Source organism: Momordica charantia, assembly GCF_013281855.1.
Source record: "Momordica charantia cultivar OHB3-1 chromosome 6 unlocalized genomic scaffold, Mcharantia_2.0 BLBB01000006.1, whole genome shotgun sequence".
NCBI classification, from domain to species: Eukaryota; Viridiplantae; Streptophyta; class Magnoliopsida; order Cucurbitales; family Cucurbitaceae; genus Momordica; species Momordica charantia.
In genome coordinates this window covers 16,479,687-16,499,190 of record NW_028275164.1, presented here as the reverse complement: position 1 = coordinate 16,499,190, position 19,504 = coordinate 16,479,687, and the positions used below count along the sequence as shown (strand labels likewise).

The 19,504-nt window shown below is 40.3% G+C and overlaps 1 pseudogene; it reads left to right on the top strand.

The window, feature by feature from the left end:
- Positions 1-7,707: 7,707 nt before the first annotated feature.
- LOC148210788 (uncharacterized) lies at positions 7,708-11,103 on the top strand (annotated as a pseudogene).
- The last annotated feature ends 8,401 nt before the right edge of the window (positions 11,104-19,504 follow it).

Here is a 19,504-nt window from a genome sequence, read left to right as displayed (position 1 = left end):
GATTTTGCCCAAATTGCGTCTGATACTTTTTTGGGTTGGGTTTTAAAAACTTCTCTTTACGTCTTTTTTCCAATGGCCAATGGGAACTTGATTTATACACTAAAGCCCAACCCTGAAAAGGATGAGTTAGGGTAAAATAATAGGAAACCAATATGGGATGTGACTTAGACATAAGCACATAAAACATGGTCCTAGACATAGGCCCTCTGACCCATAATGCAAATGAGTTGATAATTATTTTCTAGGATTGTAATCACACATAGACATATGATTGTAGGTTACCCTAGCCTCAACAGCAACCAAAAGTGGTAGTGAAATAGTATAACTCAAAATCCTAAGAAAAGCTAGAATTGTGCCTAGTGCATTTTTCCAACAAAGTGTGTTTTCCATGTTTTGCATCAAAACTGATGTAGGAAGCAAGGATGTTGAGTTTTATTGAATTGCTTGATTGTTAAAACCGCAAACAACAACATTTCATCACTATTTTCTTCATAAACAACAATTGCATATTTGAACCATTCACTTCTTCAAAACTTTTTTGAAAGCAACAAGTCCTTGAGATTTCGACCTTGGATTATTCCCACTTATTACTTGTGACCGTGTGCACTTGCACAAGTCTCTAGAGAAAGTCCCTACAAGTTTTTAGCGCTGTTGCTGGGGATTTAATTTTCAAAATCATTTTCTTTTTAAGTGAATTGTTTTTATTGTGATTGTGCATGCCTCTGTTCCTTCAGATTAATTATTATATCTTACCTTAAAGGGTACATTATTTTTTTAGCATAAAGGCTTTCTTGAAAAGTCCCTAAGGAGATTAAGGCAAGAATAGAGGTCAAGAAAACAAAAGAAAAACGAAAAAAAAAAAGAAATGAAAAAAAGGAGATCTTACTTGTATTGAACCAACAACTAGCAGGAGTGTTTGAAATGAAGTCCCAATTTACGTATAATCTTAAAATGAGAAGTGACATGCTGAAAGTTCCTACTAATCAATTCCATTGTTTAAATTGTGGTGATAATCATTCATTTGAATATTGTCCATCTAATCCTTCATCTTTTTATTATCTAGGTCAGCAAGGGAACTAAGATTTCAACCCTCATTCAATTCCATACAACCAAGATTAGAGGGATGATTCAAATTTCTTGTGGGTAGAGCATAAACCTGAAAGTATATTCCATTCGTATGATCATGCATTCCTGCTAGAATTCCCGTCACAACCTCAACAAGAGTATGAACAACCATGGATACCAAAGCAAATAAAATCATCGAAAATTTCGAGCCTTTAAGAGACGATGATAGATTTTATGGCAAGAAATGATTAAGCGTTACGCAGGCTGCAGATCCAAGTGGAGCTGATGGTCGATGAGTTTAGGAATAGTCCACCATAAGCATTGCCTAACAATATAGATGAGCAAGGTGAGGGAATCAATGTTTCGAGCAAGCTTGAATATGGCAAACCTTAGCTCCTAGTGGACAATGATGATCCACCAACCCCTGATGTGATCAACGAGGTATAGAAGAATAAGGAAGTTGAACCCGAGAAACAGGTAGAGGGAATTGTGCATGAGGTTAAAATGGATCTAAACCCGTCACCTCTCAATAGTGGACAACTTTTCCCTTTTCCTTGACATTCTTTGGAGACCAATGAAGACATAAAGAAGGGAGAGTTGACCCAACATTTCATGGATCAAGTAGAGGAAGAATTAGGAAAAGATGAGATAGGTTCAGACGAATGATTCTACGTCAAAGTGTCACCCAAAATTCCAGTTTTCATAAACCAATGCATACAAATGAGTCACCTTCCCCTTGACCCCCTTCAAGCATATTGTGCTTTTGAAAAAGCAAAACTGCAACATGACAGTAGTAGAAGAGAGGTCGAATGAGTTTGAGGAAATGCGTAAAAGTTGAAAGCCTCCAACGTTCTTTAAAGAAAAATCAGTAGAAGGGAAGTTTATACATTACTTCCATGCTTGGTTACTTCTCAGTTCCTTTTTTATGTCCTGAACATTTTAATAATTTCATTTTCTTAGTACAAGATTGGAGTTCCCAATAAAATAAGTAAGGCATAAGGCAAAGAGCAACAAGCATTCTTCCATAAGAAGGTATAAAACAATATTTAAATATGGAATGCCTAGAAAAAGCGGCACGTGGTGGCCCTCTTTTTTTGTTTTTCTCATCAGATTAATTGAGGGAGTTTTCTAACCCTTGTTTTATTGTTGAAAGCATGTTGTTTTGTTCAGGTGTGCTTAGTTGTGTTATTTTATAGGTAGAAGTATTTCCTTTAGTTAGACAGCATCTTGAGATGTGTTGTGGATAACATGTTTCATATTTAATCTTACAAGTTAGAGTCATATAAACATTAGCATTCCACGGACCCTATGCTCCTCATTTTACTCCATACCTTGTTTGCAGCACTTTAATCTACTGTCTATTTGTTAAGCATGCCTAATAATGAGAAATCACAAGTCTTGATTACCTTGTTGAGGGAATCTTTATGTAAAATATTTTTTGGTCTTATTTTTGCAAACTTTTTGCACTTTCTTTAAGGATTTTTTTTGTATAGGTTTCAAATCTAATATTGTTTTTGCATTTGAATTTTGCAGGATCGAGATCTTGGCCACTTTAAAATTGTGCCAGTCGCAATTTAAGAAAAAAAAGGATTTTCGAAATCTGATTAGGGCTTTTGTGGGCTTGATTTGGGTTATGTTTAAATGGGCTTTGGTGATAAGCGCGAAGGTTGCTCGTGTTTACAAAGCTAGAGGTCCTTCTAGGATCCTTGCAAACATTCACAAAAACGACTAACTTACCGAATGATTCCAACCAAGAGTAAGGTTAGAAGATGAATCACTCTTAGATCGGACTTAGAATCTACGATGGTCACTCCTAGATCCTAAGACGACTCACTCCAGAATTAGCTTGATCAAGACTAATCCAATGAATCGGTTTAACATCAAACCTAAAGCAAGATTTGAAAGAAGCAACAACAGATGTGTTAAGGAACAAAAGTTCTTGAATTCCAATATGTTTAATCTCAAGTTCTCCATAACAAGAGCATTACAAGCCTTTAAATAGGCCAAATGGTCGTTCAACATAAGAACACCAAAAGTTTTTCAAAATACTACTTAATGCAAATTATAGAAAATAAGACATGCAAATTAAAACTTGATTGCAGATCATTCTAGACATTTAAATGCAGATCAGAAAACGTAGTCACGCTTCAAATGGTCTTATCTGTGGGCTGTAGGAGGCGCTTCACATTTGGATGACATTTGACAAGCTTTGACTTCACAAACTCCCAAGGGGTGTAATCTGCCAAGGCACCTGTTCACAATTATGCACACATTTTTTGTCCTCCGTGCCATCTCTCAAAATAGACAACTTTTCCCATGCCATCTTTGCTCCATTCTCTTCTTTACTCATTGAAGTAACATTATGAACAAATTTGGGCTCAAAACTCTTTGTTGATTATTGTGCATTAACAAGCTTTTAAAGGTGCGGTGTGAAAGCCTCTTGAATCTTCTTGTCTTGCTTCTTGTAATTGCTCATTTGGTACATGTATTGGTCACAAATGGATTCGTATCAAGCATGCCTACGGTTTAATTTATCTTGGCCGTTTAAGTGTTTCAAACTTTCATAATCCATATGTATAACAAATTCTTCAAGCCATAAATAATGTTGCCAAGTTTGAAGAGCTCTTACACAAGCATAGAGTTCCTTGTCATATGTAGGGTACCTCAATGGAGCTTCACTCAATTCCTCGCTAAATTACATAAATAAAAAGTTAAATTTCCCAAAACCTTCGATTTAAGATTTAATTAAAAATCTCCTACAAATTTTGAAAACTTAATTTATCTTAATCTAGCGAAATTAACACAATTCTATGTTGGATTTATCAATATTTGTGTAAATATTAGTTGTCAATATTAGTTGTTAATATTTAGTCTTTAATGTTGATATTTAGTCTCTGTGGTATTTATTACTTTCCTTGTTTGTAGTAGGTAATTCTCCTATATAAGAAAAGTTATATGTTTGAATATAGCATAATATTTATATTCACTCAAATTGACATTGTATCAGAGCCCAACAAGCTCAAATGAGCAACCGGTCCAAAAATGGAATCCAGCCAAGATCGAAGAGCCAAAAGAGCCACGATCTTGTGTGGGTATGTTAAGGAACCCATATTGAAAAGAAAGAGTACCTTGCATAGGTTTATAATAAACATGAACTACTCCTCTTAGAACTTAGGAAATAAACCATAACTCTCTAAACCGTAGCCATTGTAAACAATACCAAACCCTAATTTTAAACCATAGCAATCATCCATTCCTCCTTCTGGTAAGTCTACCTCCGACGAAGTCCCCATGGCAACGCAGCTGTTGCCGTCAATCTGCCATCCTCACAGTCAATCCGCAGTGTCACATTTACACACCTATCGTCGCGACACTGATCGATCTCCAGCTTATCGCAATCGTCCTCTACGCAGATCTACGCAATCATTCTCTCCATCGCAATCATATTTCGTCGGCATCATTCACATATATTTTTTTGTTCGATCAGTTCACCCACCGTCTGTCGTTCCTTAGGTCGCGGTTCATCATCCCTTCATCGTCATACACTTCTGTCTACCAACCGTCCGTCGTTCTATTCCCTTCGTGTAACGCCCCGAGTCCCTCAGGTTAGTTAGTCTCGAATCAGGAGATTTTCATTTATTTTTAAATTAAACTTTAATTAAATTTATATATATCGGGCTCCGCGTGGTTGGTAAAAAGTTGGGATGGGTTTCTTTTCTCTTGGGCCTTGTTATGTTGAGCTTTTTGGGTTGGTTTGGTTTTAAAACAAAGGAAAAGAATATTGATAAAAAGAAAAAGAAAAGACATAGGGTTTCCATCTTCTTCTTCCTTTCTTGCCCTAGCCGCCGTCACCCCCCCTCGTTGAGTTTCTTCTCCGGCGACCACACCTCACGGCGGCAACTGTAGCGGCGACGTCTCCTCGAACCAGCAGCAGCGCGACCCCTCGACGATCTCCATCGGCGGGGTTCGCGAGCAACGGCAGCGTTTTAACTTCAGCGGCGACGCGACTTCGAAACCCCTTCGGCAGTCGTCGACGGCAGCAGCGGCGCGTTTCCAGCCAATTCCGGCGTCTCACACTGTGTCTTGAATCCAAACTCGGGGCGGTTCCGGCGTTCTTGCAGTGGCAGTGGCGCTTCTGCGACGTCCCGACGACGACCCTTGGCCGTGTGTACTCCGACGACCACAAACAGCTCCGATTTGTGGCTTTCGTTCCCCTCTGACGACTTTAGACACTTACCCACACCTATCCGGAGTTCGATTCGCGGTACCCACCCTTATTTGTACTCAAACCAACATTACCCATCGCTTGTTGACATCGGAACAGCAAGCCTAAGGACATTCGAGCTCAGTTTTGGAAGCCCGAACCTCTTTGGCGTTGACCCACTCTTAACTCAAGAGGTTTTGGTGTGAGTTAGTAGGTAACGACTCTCCTAAATTAGTGTTGGTGCAAACTAAGTGTTTTTTTAGTTCGTCTCTAACTCAAGCTTGGTTGCCTTTGATTGAGGGAATCATTCGGCGAGCTTAGTAGCGTTAGGGCCATTGCGTAAGTAGTTTCAGGGGTGGGTGTGTGCGTTGTGCTGTGTTATTGGAATGATTTGTTGCTGCATTCTAAGATGAATCATGTGTCATTTATATTTATAGATGTGGGTCATGGTTGGAGAAATTCTGCTAGATACGGTTGGCTTTGCATCTTGCTGTGTTCCTATAAATTACGTGAATGTGTTGAGTCATGATCGTTGGATGTAGTTGGTGGTTTCTGATTAAAAATGGTTGGAAGTGGTCATGTTGGGTGATAGAATGCATGTTCTGAATCTAGATGTATGTGCCAGCTCTATGATTACTAGGACATGATAATTGTTGAATTAGGAGACAGGTACTTTCTAGTTTGAGAACTGTGAATTTTATTTCTCTCCTTGTATGAATGAAAATGACTTGTCGATACCTTTAAGAGATTAGTTGTGATTTATTTGAAGTGATAGGACAGACTGGTTGCTTTGTTTGTTGTGAGTTGTCTGAGGTGGTAGACAGGACTAATGATTTCGTTATTGGGAGACCTTTTGGTACGTGGCTTGAACGTCGTGGGATAGAATCTTAGCAGGACTAATGTATGTTTACAAAGGATGCACGTTAAAATAGAAATATTGTGATTATGCTTTCTTATGATGTGGGCGTGCTTGTATAGTTTATATAAATGTTCATTTATGATGTGAGCGTGCTGGTTGAGCATATATAAACGTTTCTTTATGATGCGAGCGTGCAGGTCTAAGTCGTATTATTTTCTTATCAGATGTCGGTGTAATAAAAGTATATTTTCGGACCCTGTTCGCAGGCTAGGGGTTGATGTGGAGTGGGTTATGATAAGGAACGTTGGATTCTTGGGAAAAGTGAAAGGGTGAGTGTCAGGGCCTCAGGTATAAATGGTCGGGGGCAGATACGTCACTAATTGAGTATCGAGGCCTCGGGTAAAAATGGTCGAGGGTCGATGCGAGGAGTCTGTTGGAAAGAAAACTATTGGGGCCTTGGGTAAAAATGGTTAAGGGCCGATAGATGGTGAAGTCATCGGGGCCTTGGGTAAAAATGGTCGAGGGCCGATGCAGGAGTGTTGGGGCTTTGGGTAAAAATGGTCAGGGGCCGACTCTACTCGAAGGAGTTAGCTGTGAAAGGCTAGGATAACTGTGATAAGCGTAGAGGTGCTCAAGATGTTAGGGAGACTCGAGGTTGGTAACTAATTTGTTCATGGTTGTGGTTGACGCCGAATCTTATAGAGTGTGTCTATGTTTGATGGCATAATGTGATGAAGAGCATGACTATGAATGTTTCATGAATCTGTTGAGCATGATGTTTGTGTGTTGTTGGTGAGGGCTACTTAAGGAGTATATTTTATATACTCACCCCCCCCCTCCACAATTATTGTTTCAGGTGAAGGATTCGTTGGCGACCATGGTGATGAGACGGAGGAGACATGACGAGCGAGGATCATAGGTTGCGTAGTTACTTTTGCTTAGCTTAAGTTCAGATGGTTAAGACCTTATGTTTTGGTCAATAAACTATTTGTTCTTATTTGAATAATTGGGAGGTTCCCACTCGTTGTTTACTTTATTGCTGGATAGGCGTTTATTTTAGTTTTGTTCCATTCATTGAGTTTGCCTAGCTGGAATAATAAAGTTGCCTAATGAGGTTGTCCACGAATGATGTTTGATTGATATTCTATAGAGTTGATTCATCGTTAAATCGATGAGAGGGGAAGCTTTATTTTATATAAATATTTCACAGGGAGTTGTCATCTCCTGTTTGGGGTTAAGTTTAGACAGGCGGGTAGTTAATGTGACTTAGAAGTGTGTAGGAAGTCCTGGGGCGTTACAATTGGTATCAGAGCGGAGTTGTTCCTGTAGACTGTCCTAGAATCTAGGTCGATAGTGTATGGTCCTTGTCAGTCTCCTCATCATCACCAGGTACGTTTCCTAGTTATGTTTGTTCGATCATGAATGTCTTACATTGCTTATGGTTGAGATATCATTATTGTCTGATGTTAAATAGGTTGGCGTGTTTCCTTGGTTCATTATATAGACTTGCTTGAACTTTGCACTTGTGTTCTACCCCGGTTAGTGCGATAATGACCTTGGTGCTCTGTTCTTTTAGATAATGGCTTTTCGGCGGAACACGAGAGCTCACAACTATGAGGATCCGAATCCTAGGGGTGATGGAGCAGCAGATCCAAATGTTCCCCCGGAAGTTCTTGGAGGGGTAGCACCCCCGGTCCCTCAGGCAGCTCCTCAGGGAGTTACCGAGGTGAATCCCCAGGTGGCGTTGCTTGCTGAGGCATTGCAAGTACTACTAGATAATGCGAATGGAGTCGGTGGAGGTCAAGTGCAGCAGCCTCGCCGGGCACAAATTCCACAAGATGAGGTCCAGTTTATCAGGGATTTCAAACGCTTTGGGCCATCCGTTTTCAACGGGGTGAGTGAGAGGCGTACTGCGGCCGAGGAATGGGTCAGGGAGCTGGAAGCCCTTTATGTGTATTTGGGATGCTCTGACGATTTCAAGGTCTGGGGAGCAGTTTATGCTTCGGGGAGAAGCAGTAAATTGGTGGGAGTCAGTAGTGGCAGCGGAGGATCACGCCAACGTACCCGTCACGTGGGCAAGATTTAAAGACCTACTTTATGAGTACTATTTCCCCGTGACTGTCAGGAATGAAAAACGGGCAGAGTTTCTCCATCTCACTCAAGGGAGCCTAACCGTGGCCCAATACGAAAGGAAGTTCACTGAACTATCTCGTTTTGGAATGCAATATATTCCTACTGAGCAATTAAAGATTGACAAGTTCATCGACGGTTTGCGTAGGGAGATCAAGGGGCTACTTGTTCTCAAGGAACCAACTACATACGCAGCGGCAGTCAGGTGTGCGTTGGTTATGGACAAATGTCTCGAGGAGCCTCAGTCTCAGTAGGTAATAGGCTCCAGCTCGGGGGTCAAGAGGAAATTTGCATCGTTCTCCTTCAGTCAACCCTCAAGAGGACACCAGCACCATGTGCAAAGACAGACTGCTCCTCCGGTGTGCCCTTCTTGTAAGAAGAACCATGCTGGGCCATGTTGGTTGGGATAAAGAATATGTTTCAGGTGCCAGAAGGAAGGACATTTCGCAAGGGAGTGTCCGATGACCGACTCGAATACCCAAGCGTTAGGCCAGAAGACCCCTGCGGCAGCTGTAGCTCAAGGTGGAACCCAGAGGGCGCGCGTCTTCGCTCTCACCAAGGGGGCGGTTGAGCGTGCCGAGGCGGTGGTCACAGGTACCTTCTCTTTGTGAGTCTTGAGTTGTGTGTATATGCTTGTGCTTTATTGCATGCGTGTTACTTTTGCAGGGACTATTTTAGTGCTTAGTATGCCTGCTTACGCATTATTTGACTCTGAATCTAGTCATTCTTTCATTGCTTCTACCTTTGGTCGACATGCGGACCTAGAGCTAGAATCTTTAGGCTTTTGTTGTCGGTATCCACACGTCAAGATCTGTGTTAGTTACTAGCCAAGTGATGAAAAGAGGCCAGCATTCCTTTGATGGTCAGACCTTGGAGGTAAAGTTAATTCAACTGGATATGCAGGATTTCGATGTGATACTAGGCATAGACTGGTTAGCTGCTAACCGGGCCAATATTAATTGCTCGAAGAAGGAAGTTAGTTTTCGCTTGCCGTCCGAACAAAACTTGACCTTTAAAGGAGTTAAGGCCGGGGTCCCAATGGTGGTGTCGGCATTGAAGGCCAGCTATCTTCTCCAGCGTGGTGCTTGGGCCTATTTGGCTATCGTTGTGGATGCAAGGAAAGTTGTGCCAAGCATTGAGGCGGTTCGTGTAGTTAAGGAGTTCACTGACGTGTTCCCTGAAGACCTTCCCAGCTTGCCTCTGTTTCGCGAAGTGGACTTTTGTATAGAGTTGCTGCCAGGGACGACCCCCATCTCGAAAGCACCATATCGAATGCCTCCTGCAGAGTTGAAAGAGCTGAAGTTACGTTAGAAGAATTACTCGACAAGGGTTTCATCCGCCCAAGCGTGTCCCCTTGGGGTGTGCCCGTGCTCTTTGTTAAGAAGAAAGACGGATCTATGCAACTTTGTATAGACTACAGGGAACTAAACAAAGTGACGGTTAAGAATAAGTATCCCCTACCACGCATTGATGACCTTTTTTATCAGCTTCAGGGAGCGAAAGTGTTCTCGAAGATAGACTTGCGTTTGGGGTACCACCAGTTAAGGTTAAAGGAGGCCGACATTCCAAAGACAGCGTTCAGAACGAGGTATGGGCACTACGAGTTTATCATAATGTCTTTTGGACTCACAAATGCTCCGGCAGCCGTTATGGATCTAATGAATCGGGTTTTTAGTGATTTTTTAGATGCATTTGTTATTGTGTTCATCGATGACATCCTGATTTACTCCAAGACTGAGGAGTGTCACAAGGAGCATCTCAGGCAGGTTTTGACTACACTACGAGAAAATAAGTTGTATGCAAAGTTTTCAAAGTGTGAGTTCTGGCTGGACAAAGTGGCTTTCTTAGGTCACATAGTCACCAGGTATGGTATTGCAGTAGACCCCGCCAAGGTAGAGGCTGTTAGCAATTGGCCAAGACCTAGTTCAGTTACAGAGATTCGTAGTTTCCTCGGCTTGGCTGGTTACTACAGGAAGTTCATCCATAATTTCTCTCGTTTAGCGGCACCGTTGACGCAGTTGACTCGTAAAAATGCTACCTTCACTTGGAGCAGCGAGTGTGAGGAGACTTTTCAAGAACTAAAGAAGCGTTTGGTGTCTGCACCGGTGTTAACTGTCCCGAATGGGACGGGAGGTTTGGTGGTTTACAGTGATGCCTCGTGAAAGGGCTTGGGATGTGTTCTGATGCAACATGGGAAGGTTATAGCTTATGCTTCTCGACAGTTGAAGGTGCATGAGCTTAACTACCCCACTCATGACTTAGAGCTAGCATAGTGGTTTTCGCCTTAAAGTTATGGAGGCACTACCTTTAAGGAGAGAAAATTCTGCTCTTCACTGATCATCAGAGTTTGAAGTACCTTTTCACTCAGAATGAGCTTAACTTAAAACAGAGACAGTGGCTAGAGTTGGTGAAGGACTATGATTGTGAGATTAGTTACCATCCGGGTAAAGCGAACGTTGTGGCCGATGCTCTTAGTAGAAAGGCGGCAAGTGTGGCATCTTTAGTAGTGACCTGCAGTCTAATGCACAGCGAGTTGGAACGCTTGGAGGTGGAGCTCGCAGTGGATGATGTCTCAGCGTTGTTGGCTCGACTCTCAATGGTACCTAGCCTGAGACAGAGGATCGTTTTTGCCCAAAAGGAAGATCCTAGCTTGGCCAAAGGCTTTAGTATGGTGGGCCATGGAGATTTCACTCTTTCGGGTGAGGCAGCCTTGCTTTTTCGCGGAAGATTGTGTGTACCTAAAGACTATTCTTTGAGGAAGGACTTACTGGGAGAGGCACACAATGCTCCATTTTCGGTTCATTTAGGAAGCACCAAAATGTATCAAGACCTCAAGAAACATTAGTGGTGGCATAACATGAAGAGAGAAATAACTCAGTTTGTTAGCAAGTGTTTGACATGCCAGCAGGCAAAGGCTTCAAGACAGAGACCTGCTGGATTGCTGCAACCTTTGAGCATACCAGTCTGGAAGTGGGACGATGTGGCGATGGGCTTCATTACAAGACTACCAAGGACGGTTAAGGAATTTACTGTGATTTGGGTAGTTGTAGATCGTTTGACCAAGTCTGCTCACTTTATTCCCGGCAAGGCCACGTATACAGTAGAAAAATTGGCGGAACTGTATTTACAGGAAATTGTCAGGCTCCATGGTATACCTGTATCCATTGTGTCCGATCGCGACCAGCGTTTCACCTCGACTTTTTGGCGGAGTTTACACAACTCCCTTGGCACTAAGTTGGACTTTAGCACAACGTTTCATCCCCAAACTAATGGTCAAACGGAGCAGGTGAACCAGGTTTTAGAGGACATGCTTAGAGCTTGCATGTTAGACTTTGGTAGTAGTTGGGACAAGTATCTCTACCTAATAGAGTTCGCTTATAATAACAGTTTTCAGGCCACGATTGGGATGGCTCCATATGAGGCACTTTATGGGACGAAGTGTCAGTCTCCGGTTAATTGGGACGAAGTCGGAGAAAGAGTCCTCTTGGGATCGGATTTGGTGCAGGTGACTAACAGTGCCATTCAAAAGATCAGGGGAAGGATGCAAATTGCTCAGAGCCGTCAGAAGAGTTATGCAGACATCAGGCGTAAGGAACTCGAGTTCATGGTAGGTGAGCGGGTGTTTCTTCTTGTGGCACCCGTGAAAGGAATTTTACGCTTTGGGAAGAAGGGGAAGCTCGGTGCAAGGTTCATTGGGCCTTTTGAGATTTTGGAACGTATCGGCCCAGTCGCGTATAGGTTGGCTTTGCCACCATCGTTGGCTGCGGTTCACAATGTGTTTCACGTGTCCATGCTGAGGAGGTACATTCGTGACCCTTCGCACCTTTTGGATCCTGAACCATTACAACTAGATGAGTCATTGTACTCGAAGGAGTTAGCTGTGAAAGGCTAGGATAACTGTGATAAGCGTAGAGGTGCTTGAGATGTTAGGGAGACTCGAGGTTGGTAACTAATTTGTTCATGGTTGTGGTTGACGCCGAATCTTATAGAGTGTGTCTATGTTTGATTGCATAATGTGACGAAGAGCATGACTATGAATGTTTCATGAATCTGTTGAGCATGATGTGTGTGTGTTGTTGGTGAGGGCTACTTACGGAGTATATTTTATATACTCACCCCCCCCCCCTCTACAATTATTATTTCAGGTGAAGGATTCGTTGGCGACCATGGTGATGAGACGGAGGAGACATGACGAGCGAGGACCATAGGTTGCGTAGTTACTTTTGCTTAGCTTAAGTTTATATGGTTAAGATCTTATGTTTTGGTCAATAAACTATTTGTTCTTATTTGAATAATTGGGAGGTTCCCACTCGTTGTTTGCTTTATTGCTGAATAGGCGTTTATTTTAGTTTTCTTCCATTCATTGAGTTATCCTAGCTGGAATTATAAAGTTGCCTAATGAGGTTGTCCACAGATGATGTTTGATTGATATTCTATAGAGTTGATTCATCGTTAAATCGATGAGAGGTGAAGCTTTATTTTATATAAATATTTCACAGGGAGTTGTCATCTCGTGTTTGGGGTTAAGTTTAGACAGGTGGGTAGTTAATGTGACTTAAAAGTGTGTAAGAAGTCCTGGGGCGTTACACTTCGTGTACGCCACTTATTATCCACAGATCTATTCTTCGTGGACTCAGCAACCGCCACCTCCTCAAAATCCATATGTTAAAAACTAAAAGATTTTAGATTCAAGTGTGTTTCTTTTTTTTTTTTTTAAAAACACTAGATTGGTTCGGTTTATGTGGTTTGGTTAAGTTCTGTGAGTTGGTCCTGCTGGTTTCGTCTACCTCTAGTTTGGTTTGGCTCTCCCTTATCTCTTTATTGCCAGATTCGGTTTAGTTAATTATAATATGTGTTAAGAAACCCTTGAGAGTTGGATCTAAGAACCTTGCTAACGAACAAGACCCATAGAACTCAATCGCAAAAACCCCGAAAACAAGTATGGAATCAACCCAAGGAAAAGTTTTAGAACGGATTACCTTGATGATCAATATCAAGACTAAAGAAAACTTGTTTCTAAACTCGTGATTCGAATCACTCCACAAGAGGTATGATCAACACCGCTTGAATGATCCTAACATGCAAATTCTAAAGACACAAGAAATTGCACAAGAAATGGGAGATAAATCTCTCAACCAAGCTAATGAGAAAACTCACTTTTCATTCCACTTCAAATTGTCTTACAACAAGACATCTCAAGGCTATATATAGCCATCCTAGCAAGCCATATGAAAAGTCTTAAGCAAATGAAAAGACTTGTAACTTACAAGAAATGAAAAGACTTGTAAATGAAAAGACATAACTTACGAGAAATGAAAAGACAAGCAAATGAAAAGGTTAAAAGCATGGAAAGCCAACCAAAATAATTGCAATCCCGTCCATAATGAGGGATGTGAGTGTTTGACTTGGTTTTTTGAATTGAATAAGTTGACTTTGACTTGTCTAGATGGAGTTGACTTTGACCTTAACCAAGTGGACTTTAACTTGCCATAAAAACACTTAAAAATGAATAACTTGCACCAAATTGAAGTGCATAGTTCTAACTTCTTGCACATCTTCCTTTATTTCTCTAGTCGAGTTCAAGAACGCTTGGACATGAAGTAGCAAAGCTTGTTGAAGTTTCCTAGCTCTCAATCTTGTAATCGGTCCATGAGGCATAACAACGGTAGCTCCTTGGTTCATATCAATATGATTTGGTTCAGTTGACAACACTTTGGTTCAAAACAATTTGTTCATTTAAAATGGTCCAAATTTCTACGAACAATAATAGAAGAATGTTCGGTGACAATAATGGTAACTCAAGTATAGAACTGTTGGGACTTTCTCTACCTTTAAATAGATTAAAGACTCGTGCAAGCACACACAGTCACAAGTAATACTCATGAAATGGTTCAAATATGCAATTGTCATTTAGGAAGAAAAATGTGATTAAATGTTGCTGTTTGGGGTTTCAACTATCAAGCAATGTAATAAAACTCAACCTCTTTGTTTCTTACCTTAGTTTTGATGTAAAACATGGAAAACGCACTTTGTTGGGAAAATGCACTAGGTGCAATTCTAGCTTTTCTTGGGAAACTGAGTTCTACTCTTTCACTACCGCCTTTGGTTGCTGCAGAGGCTAGGGTAACCTACAATCCTATGTCTACGTGTGATTATAATCCTAGATAATAATGATCAACTCACATGCATTATGGGTCAGAGGGCCTATGTCTAGAACCATGTGTTATGTGTTTATGTCTAAGTCACATCCCATATCGGTTTCCTAATATTTTTTACCTAACTCAATGGTTGGCTTTTGTGTATAAATCAAGTTCCCACTGGCCAAATGGAAAAAACACGTAAAGAGAACTTTTTTGTAATCAATCCAAAAAAGTGTCAGACACAATTTTGGGCAAATCCCGAGCGTGTTGAAAATCAAATCATTTTGATAAAGGCATTCCACAAAGAGGTTGATAACTAATTTAGAACATTTTTAAAGGAAATAAAATGCATGAAGATATAAAGGAAGTATTTTTCATTTAATTAATACGAATTAACAAGTCGTACATGTTGGGTGTGTTGCCCTAAACTTGTAGTTTGTATTATGTAAAAACAAATGTATATTCAATAAATTTGTTGTTGAAACATAGCATTGCATTGTCCAAATCCAATAAACTAAACATCCAAGGTTATTTTTAATGTAATCGGGACAGTATATATACTGGGTATATATTTGATATACGGGGTATATATTTGATATACCCCTGATATATGAATGGATAATATCCCGTGAATAACCTAAAGGGTCTATAGTATATGGATAAGGCTGGGTACCTTATCCTGGCAACACCATGGATACGGCCCACTATGTAAAGGTTATAGACGACTCGATCCAGGTCGTTCGTGTGGAAACATGCGAGTGGGGGTATCCTGTACAATGAGTTTGTATAAGACCGGACGGCGAAATAGGCAACCTTTAGATGTTACATCGTTAACTAATAGATTGCTATTTCTTAGGATGACCAGACAACTCATTCTCAATCCTGAGTGAGTTATGGACTTCTGCCCGTGAGGGCTCGTCCTTTGATCTGTATGGGTGAGAGTGGCCGGAGTCGCCGACTCAACATTCCTACCATTTTGGGGACGAGACCGAGTGGGGAGCTGAGAACATAACTTCACAAGATGGAATTCACTCCTCCCCGACTTTAGGGGAGTAGATGAGTGTTCCCTTAAATACTAACTCCGGGACTTGAACAAGGGGGCCCCACCCTCTCATTGGCCGAGAGGGACTTCCGGTTATTGGTTGGACCATAACCGGGTTGTTCATTAGAGGAGCAGTGGTGTTTAAGGAGTAAGATGTAACTCAGGTGTAAAACGGTAATTTGACCCAACTTGAGTTACGAGCACTCGTGAAGGATTGACTCGTCATTAATGGTCGTATATCCATGGACACGAAAACGTTCGGCAGTTAGAAGAGTGCAACTGCGGGTCTTTAGTGGAATGACCCGTAGTTAACGAATCTTGACTAACTCGGTAAATGAGTTTGACCGATTAATCTTGCGTCGTTGGAGCTTATGATCTGTAGGTCCATTAGGTCCCCTTGCTAGCTCATAACGAGTAAAACGAGTATCAAGTTTTTGGAAGAATTTGAACTGTTCAAATTACTTAAGGGACTATATGTATATTGATACATTATAATATATAGTTAATTATAAATTAAAACTATATATTATGAGAGAAATTATTTGAATGAGATGCAAATAAAATTAATATGAATAAGATTCATATTAAAACTATAGGTTAAAAAATAATAATGTGCATAAGATGTACATTAGAACTATAGGTTATACGAGAGAAATGCTATATATAGAATATGATTCTACTCATGTAATAAATAATTAAGGGTTAATTATTTATTTGATATATATATATGTTAATTATTAATTAGATTAATAATTAATTAATAAGATTGATTAATAAATTAATTATATATATGAATTAATATATATTATATATATTTTAATTATTATATATATATATTATTATTATTATTAATATTATTTACTCCCCTGCAAAATTGCAGGGGGTGGGAGGTTTTGTGACGTGGAGAGTTACCCCACGTCACCCTTCTTGTTCTTCAAGTGTTGGACAATAGGAGGAGCAGGTGTTATAGAACAGAGAAAGAAAAACTTCCATCCGATTCTCTAAAAATTCTCTCAATCTCTCCCTCTCTTCGATCAAGGTGCTACCATAAGCACGATCCCGAGACCCAATAGGGTAGCAAGGAAGACATCGTGGTGGTGTTCGTGGGAAACAGTAGAAGAAAAGTTCTTCAAAGGTATTTGGTTTCCTCTGTATTTTCCTTCTTTGAAATTCAATTTTGTATCTCGAAAATCAGCAACGAAGATCCACTTTTGCTCCGCGAATCACATCCCTTCCGTACAATGAGTTTTAGCTTGCCCTCTTCTTTCTCGAGTGTGAGGGGAGTGTAAACTCGCTAAAGAACTTAAGAATAACATAATAAATGAAGAACAAATGGTACAACTTGAACTAAAAGCAATAAAGTATGAAAATTTAAGGAAATAATAACTAAAACTTGGATCTAAGACTAATAACGAGTTCTACAACGAAAAGAGAATGTAAACGAAGCTGAAAACGAGTTTGGAAGTGATGATTTGCAAGTGGAGGGATGACGTCCTTATATAGCACCTTGGGTTGGTTGAACTCCCAACCATTTCAGGAGGAAATGGGTTCAGATTCACCTAGCAAACCCTCTTGGACTTGGACTCACGGTTTTGAGTTGCTTTGAACATGTAGAAACTGTCATCCTTACCCTTCATTAATCAAAATGTGTGTTTTGCCAAATTGCACTTCAAAATTGCGCCAGGCGCAATCCCTACAAAATAGAAAACTATTATTTTCTTCTAAATTTGTTCGCATTTGTCGCGTAGTTTTCCTAAAGTACCATAGCTTGACTTTTATGCAAAAATGTTCTATGCATGTTCTACTTTAAGAATATGTAATTCTTTTTCGCAAGTAATGATGGGAAAGGGGTAAAAAATGTGGTCAAACAGGGCTACCAATACATGTTTATGCAGTAAAAAGTCAACCCTAACACACTCCCAAACTTAGTCATTTGCTCGTCATAAAGCAAAAACAGCAACAACAAATCTAAAATACTCAACATGCTAGAAATATGAATGAGCAACAATCCAAAGATTCTAAGTAAATGAATCATATACGTGTGATGAAAGGCTCCACAAGCTAAACGTCCTCACTTTAATCTCAAGACAATAAACCATAGACCATCATTTGTTTTAAAAATAAAAATGATTCTAAATCCTCTTTTTTTTTTTCTAAAACACGAAACTTTTTACAAAACCGAGGAATATGCACACTTCCATTTTGATTCAAAAAGTTTTACATCATGAAGAGAAGTGGAATGGCTACTAGCCCCTGAGGTGTTCCACACACTGACATCGGTTTCAAACCACAGCCACTCATAGAAACTTGTTAGGTAGCAACCTGGCACAAAATGACGTCGACAATGGTTTTCAGGAAGTCATCTTAATATGTAGGCTACTACCCTCCAAGATGCTAACACCACCCATTTAAAGAAAATTAATGTCTATAGTGGGGACTCGCGAAAAAGTAAGTACGTTTTCTTGCCTCTCATGTTTTTTTACCACTCTTATCTTTATCTCACTTTTATTTGTCTTTTCTTTCCCCCACTCTTATTTTCTCTCAAGACTCTTTTTTGACTTGCTTTTCTTCTTTTGAATCTTTTTTCGTACTATTTCTTTCGAAAAAAATGTTCTTACATATGACTCTTTTTGCATAAGACTCTTTTATTGATTGCAGTTTCTTTCTTACTCTTTTTCGAAACATAAAAAGTATTTTCTTTCTAAAATAAAAGACACAGATTGTCCCCCCCAAAACTTAAGAGAAACAGTATCCTCACTGGGGAAAGAACACGGTTTTATAACCAAAACAAGAAACAGAAAATAACTTATGGCTTGATCATAAAACTAGGAAATTTAACCTATTTAGGCCCTTAATTATCCCCATCGACATGATACAAAAACAATGAACAAAGGAAAGCATTTCATTAAAAAGATGAACATGTTGAGAGTTTAGAAAAGATGCATTGAAGAAGCTAAAGCAAAGCTAGTAGCTAGAACAAGGAAGCATGCAAGCTTGAACTTTAAACATATGCAAAAACACACTTTATAAATATTCCTAACAGCACAACATCCCAACAACTAACCTATAACAAAAACTAAGCTAAACAACCTTTTATGCAAAACTATAAACACAAAAACAACCTACACAACCAAATATGCCAACTAATATAAACAACCTAAACTAAACAAGCTATTATACAAAACCAAGATCCAATTATCAAAGCAAAGAGAGGAAGATACTCCCCTAATCATCATATGAAGATTCATCATCGGTGGAATCGGTAGGAAGATGGGAAGAAGATGGTAAGTCGGTCGCAGCTCATCGGAGAAAGAAGGTGCATCATCACCGTATATCTTCTCGAGGGACTCACATGTGGTATATTGAGTAGCCAAAAAAAGCTCGTACTTGTGCCTAAACTGGTCATATTGGTCCCTAGTAACCACTCCTCGGGTCTCGGGATCTGCAGCGATGATGAGAGAGTCTTCCTCTCGAACAATCGAATATCCCCGAACTCTCCTTAGGGATGTGACCGGCTTCTTGAGCGTGTCACTTGATTTGCATCATCAGCCTCTACTCCCGCCTGCAAACATAACTCAGTTATTAGTCAAGGAAAAACAAGGGGAGCTACCATTCTCTCCGAGCAACTCTGTATCTCGTTCCTTATGAGCTCTTCAAAATTGAACTCAATTCCCTTAAGTAGGATGTACACCATCGTCGCCCTATTGTGATTCATTGAAGAATCGTGAAAAGTTGGGATCAACCAATTTTTCACCACATATGACCAAACCGTTGCTTGCTCATTGATGTCAAGGGGCTTTATGAACAGCTTCCCCGTTGTTGAAACGGTACATCTCCTGTGTGGTCTACAAATAAGTCTACATGCCTCCTCCACTTACTCGTCCGATGGATGGACCAATATGTCATTACCTCGATTCGCATACAAGCGTAGTTGGGGTAAAAAACGTCTCCCAACCATTATTCACAAGCCTCCTCCTAACATATTTTGGGACGATGCTCTTATGCTTCATCAAAGCCCCTCTCCACTAGGATATCACGTGCTATGAAGTCGGGCCTTTTCACTT